Source organism: Gallinula chloropus, assembly GCF_964237585.1.
Source record: "Gallinula chloropus genome assembly, chromosome: Z".
Taxonomy (NCBI): domain Eukaryota; kingdom Metazoa; phylum Chordata; class Aves; order Gruiformes; family Rallidae; genus Gallinula; species Gallinula chloropus.
Window position 1 is genome coordinate 90,091,396 of NC_140089.1, and position 6,370 is coordinate 90,097,765.

Sequence of the window (6,370 nt, forward strand, 5' to 3'; positions counted from 1 at the left end):
TCTTTAGTCTAATAATATTCAGAAACGCTCTTCACCAGGAGATTTTAGTTCTGCATGCAGGCCAGCTTTCCAGCAGAAAATGCTGCTTAATGCTGGAGAGTTGGTCCTCTGTATCAGCAGTCATCATCTCATTTTGCACTGAGGCTCGTCTCAGGTATTTGATCTGGGGAATCAGGGTAATGATTTGTCAAGTTCCAAGTCTCCTTTGAATGAATTAACTAGCTTTGGTTTTCTTGGAAGCATAAAAGTGAGTTAAAATATAAATATGCAGGCAGATTGCTGGGAATGTATGTTTTAAAAAAGCCTCCAAAACGATGGTAATGTTTCAGGGCCTGTTTGTTTCTGGTGGTGCACAGGCAGGCCCTGCCTGATGTGGAGAGCTCTCACCCCGGTGATCTGCAGCTGCTCCGCACTGGGTTTGAGCAAGAGCTGCCATCCACTGGGGGAGGAAACCCCCAGAAGTGTAGGTGAAAGGAAATGGGCAGGAAGCAAGGCCTGTTCAGAATGTAATTCAAATTGCCTTTGAATTGGGAAGCTCAAAAGTCTGTTCATTATTATTGTACATCCAAATTAGTCACGTGTTACTGTCCCAGCCTATTTTACCAAATTAAAACCATTAGAGTGTAGAAAGAATGGTACTGGGATTTCTCTGCTTTTCATTATTCATCTGCATTTTAGGAGAAGTCTGGGAGGTTGCTTGACTCAGGACCTTAACTGTTTCTCCTGTAAATACAGGTAGCTTTCATGTGGCCCCTTGCAGATAGAGGTGGTCTGTTCAGCTCCATACAGTGTGGGAGAGGAGACACCTGTTCATTTTTCCAGGCAGAGGTTGGTAGTAGCGAACTTTGAACCAGTTGCAAGTGGTTCTCTTTTAAACTGCACTAGAGGTAGCTCATCCTTGGTGTGAGAAGAGGAAATGGACAGGCTTCAGAAGATGCCCCTTCTCTTTCCTTCTCTTTATCTTCCTGCTGTCTCCTACCCAAAAAGAACTTGAGATACACATCTTGCAAATACAAGGAAGGTTCAGAAATGGAGGAGTTAAAGTGCAAGAAGAGGCTTCTAAAGAGTCATAAATGACAAGTCATTCTGTTTTGGCTGTAAAAAAACCCAGCAAAAAACTCTGTGGAAATTTGCTTTACAAAACAAAAAATGATTTTGTACTTATGCACAATGTAATTACACCTATGTGTAATGCAGTTACACCTAGTGCAGGGTGGAAGGGCTCATCTTTGAACAGGTCAGATAAGAAGAATCCATAGTCAGGTGCAGCTCCATCTAATTCCACAACCCTGCAGAAGCCTGTTAATCCACACGCTAGCTGCAAGACTTCTTTAAAACTAGTTTTGTCCTTTCCTCCTTGCTGCATCCAGATGTGTTCATAGCAGTTGTACAGCTCACATCAAAGTGGTTCAGATGTGAACTGGTGCCGTCTGGTGTGGAGACAGCCTGGGTCCAGGGCAGCCACTGGCTGGGCTTCTCCCCCCATCCCAATCCCAACGTGTGGTACCTGGCCATGGTGCGAGCTCTGCATCGGCAGTGCCTGGGCAGTGGCTTGATAAGATGCTGTGTCTTCTGTTGGATGATGCAGTCTGGAAATGCACTTAGATATTGTTACAGGTGGGTGATAAGGAGAGTGAGTGTGGGTCTGTGTGCTGACTCACAGTTTCAGTGTCTCTTGCTGTCAGGGTGGTGAAACGCTCTGGGACCTGTTGCCTTGGCAGGTTTCGGGGTCTTTGTCTTTGGAAATACTCCCAACCTGACTGGGCAACATCCTGAGGGTCCGGCTGCAGCTGTCCCTGCTCGGAGCAGAGAAGCTGGAGCTCCAGAGGTCCCATTCAACCTCAGCAGTTCTGAGAGTCTGCAAAGTGCCTGTTGAAATTATTTTGGGGGCTAGTAACAAGGAAGTCCTGAAGCTGTTCTGAAATTCAACAGCAAGGTTACTGCACTGAGTAAAAACCCAACCAACACAAAGAAATAACGAAAAAAACTCACCATGCCAAAAATTGTATCACTTGAAGGTGAAATACACCTTCCAAGGGTTTTTTGAAGGGAGGAGGGGAATTGGTAGAATGTTCTCTTAGAAGTCCAGAAGTGGAAATTGAGATTGTTACTGCTCATGGAGGCTGATGCATGGAGACAAATTGGATTTTCCTTAAAGGCAGATAGATATGGTGTATTAATGTTGAAATACCAGGTTGCTTGGTATAAATTTTAGCTGTAAACCACTCCATACTTCACAAAGATGTTTACATCAGGACTGGTGTGACCTTACTGGTTCTATGGGTGGTAAATGAGACCTTTATCCTAAGAAATAAAAATGTTGCCTATTGAGAGTTGTGTTTCTGGAAGTGGAAATCTGTCTGAGGTTTCCAGCTGTAACAAGTCGTGGGACCTTGGGTGAGTGGAAAGGAGCCCATGCTTTGTGTGAAGCTGACAGGCATTGCTGATTGTGGTTAAAGGGGCCCCGTGCATATCCGACTTGCCTGCTGAGCACTTCAAACCACACCGAGTTGTGATTTGAGATGTGGTTCTTGTTTCCTGAAGGAGGTTTGGTGGTTGAATTAGCATATTGGGTTTGTCTTTCTCTCAGATACTTTGCCTTCAAAGTGTTAGTTGCAATTACTGATACATGTTTAATGAACTGCTCTTAATCTGTTTAATAAGATGCTCTTTGCCTAATGTTAGGCTATGTATTACTGTGATTATGATTGAATCACTGAAGTTTTCTCTACCTGATACAGTTTCCTGGCATAACAAAAAAAATCAGCTTTTGATGCTGATGAGTAAGCACTCTCTGTGTAGGCATTTTGTTCCAGCATGAGCACGGTGTTATTTAGGTGTATCTGGAAGTGGATTAATTATACCAGATTATCAGAAGTTTGTTCTGCAATAGTGAGTCTAACTGGGAATTTACACCAGTCTAACTATAACATAAGTATTGTGCATGGTTGTACCAGAAGTATTCTTCCATAGTCAAAGGAGGCGTTACCATGTGCTAGACACTGAGAAGCGGTGTCTCCATGCTCTTGTTTTCACAGCACTGAAAAGAACGCTGATGTTCTTTGAAGAACCTACAAAAGACAAGGTCTCTGCCCTAAAGAATGAACAGTCTGCAGTTGCACATAGTACAAATGGAGGTAAAAACTGTAGGAAGAGTTTAGGGAAAGGAAGGGAAAGGAATGTCATCACAAGAACATGAATTCCATGAATAGATAAAAATTAAAGTTTATTGTTTACTGTATCGTTTTTCCATTGTCCCTCATAATGTGTGTGTGTGTGTGTGTGAGTTTAGCATCCTCCTGTTCTGAGGTGAATTTCCTTTCTATTTTTTCAAAACCTTAAGCGAAAAAAAATCTGTTTCAGACAAAGATGTTTGAGGAGGTGGGGGTCTTGCAGGTTGTTTCTTTAAAGATGTTTTCGTTTGGTTGCTCTGAGGAATGTATCCTTGGCTACGTACCTCAGTTCTGACCATCATCTGATGCTGGGGCTTTACGTGTGCTTCTCTGGAGACACTGAGCTTTGCTCTCAGCACTTTAAAAACAGTTCTCAAAGAAATTCCAGATCCTGGAAAATCAGGCTTTCCTAGGGAACCAGGAACTTGTCTTGTTTCCTGCTCTGAAGTATTCACAGGCATTATGTTGGCCCAGAGAAGGAACAGACTAGCCAGCTTCTTTGGCAGTCAAGGTGTTAAATGAGTTTGACCTTTTATCAAAGACAGAGTTTTATCTGTAAGGGAAGGACTTACTGAAAGCTTTTTGGAAAGGGGAAGAGGGAGAGGAGGAGATGAAGGAAATGTCCAGGTTACAAATTTGCTGAATTGTTGGTTATCAAGACTGGCCATGCTGTTGGTCCCTTTTTGTTTAATTTAGATTGCTTTAGAAGTTTAAAGGATGGGAGAGACTCTTCGTTAAGGGCAGCATTAATTTTGGGTATCCCAGAGCTCCAGCATGGGAGTTGTTCCTTCAGCATACACTTGGAAGAGTTGCATCTCTGTGCAGTGTGCTCTCTGTGGATAAATGTATTGTTTTAGCTCTGCAGACCTCTGAATGCTTTTGAGATCTTGTCCCGTTTGGGAATTAGCCTAATGGAGTTCCTCAGGGAAGGGTAGGTGTGTATCCTCTGCTACCCTCTTGGATACAGTGTTGTGTAAATGGGCTTTTATTTAATTCAATTGCCATTTCTAAATGTTAATTAAACTCCAGTATATGTAATTAGGGGGAATTTTAGACTAGGAAGACTTTCTAATTCTCTTTGAGTGTATGTAATAACTGTAAAAAGACACCTTAGGACAGATGTACAATCAGTGCAAATAATTAATACCTTGAATCCTGAGGAGCTGTCAGTTGAGGCTTTGCTTGTGTGGTTTTACATGGATTCAAGATGCTTCGGTGTCTGGAATCTTTTCTAGTTCAAGAATGTCCTTTGTAATCTTGGCATTATATGCATGTCTATTTTTGGTATTAATTAGACAACTGCTTTTGTAATTGTGGCCCTTTCACAGGACCCTGAAGTCCTTCAGGCAGAGGGCAGACTAAAGCCCTGGCCTGCAGAACTCTGCTAAGTGTGATAGTCACCTTGCTTTGGTGTACAGCAAGGCATGTGCTGAACACCTTGGGTCGGCTTCCCATGGTGCTACAGGAGAGCAGAGCTGTGCTTGTCACTTGTCTAGTCCCCTTTCTTAAATCTCTGTATTCGTTTTATCCCAATTACCAGTTTTAAATGCATGAGGACTAGAAACTTGCTTTTGAACAAGAGGCTTTTACAGTTTTATAATTAAACAAATAGACAATAAAACCAGATTTGCCAGCATTATGAAACAATCCTGTGTCTGATAAGTATGGATTATAACCATATGCTTTACAAAAGTAGTGAAGTCTTCATAATTTGCTGTTACCGTGATAGGCTACTAAATACTGCCCATTAAGTAAAGGAATTATGAGCTAATTAAGAGAGTATTAAATTCATCAGTTGCAATGGTACACTCATATTTTTTAGAGAATCACGTGCTGAGTTCAGCTCTGCAAGAAGGACTTGGTGTAAGGAAAAGGAGTTCAGTTAGACAAAGCAACAGAAACATTTGGGGACTGTGTCAAGGATTTTCCAACCTGTTACCTATGGAGCCTTTACATGAGATGTCTGTCTGTGTTCCACTGTCCTTGATGAATTCTCCTCAGCTGCTTTCCTTAGTACCTGTAGTGACTTCCAGGTAGGAGTGTGGATGATGCATCAATCCTGCAGGTTTTTGTCGTGCAGAGGGGTGGTGCCATCGTGATGAACTGCATCTGTCTGAGGAGCAGTCAGACTGCTGCCTGTGTTGATAAGGATATCCGTACGGATGAGGATTTAAACATCTGCATTTGGATTGGCTTTTCCTAGCAGTGTCACAGGTGTGTTCAACAGTCAGCAAGTAGTTTCTCTCCAGGGTTCAAGGTAACAACGAGGAGGAGGTGAGCTGCTGAAGCTGGATGTGTTGCCCTTGGCAGGTGGTTGCTGGCAGACCTTCTGCCATGGGCCATGTGGCCTCTTGCTTATCCAAGCTAAGATGAGGATCTTGGAGAGCTCTGTTGCAGTTAGTCACACCGTGGTTCTGATTGCCTGTGTTGATTGGTAGTGGAGACAGAGCCCTTAGCTGTATAGTAATGTTTTCCACTCATTCAGTGCTGATAACGACAGGACAGACAGGATGCTTCCTAAACAGGCACTTCCCAACAGCCACACTTAGTTGGCTAAATATCTTTCCACATTGAGTAGTGACTTTGGCCTGATAATTACTGAACAATGAAAGTATGTTAAAAAGAGCTCTTCCACCACAATACAAATTATACCTGTGCAGGGTTATGAAAGGTAATGAAAAAGTGTCTGTGCTTTCTGGAACTGATTTTTTTTAGATGTCTACAAGTGATTCCCCTGTGTGCCTTGCGTAGTATTGAGACATCTGTGGAGAAAGTGGGATTTAAATCTTAAAGCATACTCAAAGTTAGTTTTTCTTTCTACCCAGCATTTGTAAAGTTTCTGGTTTGAGTTACCTGTTTTGTTTGGAAATTGATCAGGAAAAACAGTAAAGGCCAGTGACAAACCAAAGAACAGAAATTTAATTTCTAAAAAACAGTGCGACAGTCTGAACTGTTGGTAGAAGCACATTGGTTACCATCTTCAAGAAGGCTCATCGAGTAGGTAAAGCAAATGCTGGGGAAAATCTAGTCTTAGGAGGAGCCACAAGTGCATCATGTTATTTTTGTGAAAGTCTAGGTATCTTGCTGTAATCGCAGTGTGTGTGGGAAAGGGTGGGAGGGAGTGTGGGAGAGGGGACAGGAAGAAAGCCACTGAAATTTGAGCTTGGAATGAAATGACTAGGCTACAGTCTGTGAAG